This window comes from Myotis brandtii, unplaced genomic scaffold, assembly GCF_000412655.1.
Source record: "Myotis brandtii unplaced genomic scaffold, ASM41265v1 scaffold186, whole genome shotgun sequence".
In the NCBI taxonomy this organism is placed as follows: Eukaryota; Metazoa; Chordata; class Mammalia; order Chiroptera; family Vespertilionidae; genus Myotis; species Myotis brandtii.
The window spans coordinates 5152649-5153843 of NW_005356905.1; positions in this window are offsets into that span (position 1 = coordinate 5152649).

Below are 1195 nucleotides of genomic sequence, written 5' to 3' on the forward strand. Positions count from 1 at the left end.
GGCTGGGAGAGGGCACAGGGCAGGGTGAGGGGCCCCCCCCCCCCCGAGTGCACAAATTTTTGTACACTAGGCCTCTAGTTATAAATAAATGCCATATTTATTTATGCAGATGATAGAAAGTAAGGCACATTGTTTCTTTTCTAATTGCTAAATAAAGTTGCCTTTCCAGCTTTGTTTTCTACAACCTACAAATCATCTGGAATTCTAAACACTTTCATAGAGTTCAAAAGTGCAGTCTACTTCATTTCTCATCCATGAATATCCAAATTGCCCTTAAAGCTTTTAAAGGAAATGGGAATAAAAGCCTACATTCAAGTAGTTGGTAGCAACAAAATGAGATGAATCCCTTTTACTAATATTATTTCTGTATACTCTTTATTCATCAAAATGTAAGGAAAATATGATATATCAGGGAAATAAATGTGGAAATAAAATTGTAGTGTTTGAAGTGTGTTTTATATTGTCCAATTATTTAAGAACTCAACTAAAAGGATTTTTGACCCTGAACAATGAATTAAGGGCATATTTTTAAAGTTAATTGTACTTTACATTTTCTTAGTACTTCACAGTCTTTAAACATTTTCTTAGACATTTCTTCAGTAAACATTCCTTAAATATTCATTACCTTCCAAACTGTGAAACATTATTTGGAAGAACTTATCCCTTCTGAGGTAGGTGTTTGCATCCCCATTTTATAGATAAATAAAGCTAAGGATAAAAATTAAAGTCTAATCAGATAGGAAAATAATGATTTTAATATAGATCAGGGGTCCTCAAACTATGGCCCACAGGCCACATGCAAATACAAATATTGTATTTGTTCCCGTTTTGTTTTTTTACTTCAAAATAAGATATGTGCAGTGTGCATAGGAATTTGTTCATAGTTTTTTTTTTAAACTATAGTCCGGCCCTCCAACAGTCTGAGGGACAGTGAACTGGCCCCCTGTTTAAAAAGTTTGAGGACCCCTGACAGACACCACAGCCCCTGACCGGGGAAAGGAGTTCCTCGGGTTTGCTGGCGCCAGGAGATTTGAGATTTGGATTTTGTGATTGCGGAAAACTGAGACTAAAGGGGGCATCCTGAGGAACTGACCAGACCATGCAGTGCCCATAAGAGAGGAGCGTTTCCCAGATCATGCAGTGCTGCAGATCCAAGCAACAGCAGCCCCCTGATCACCGCAGCCTCCTGATCACC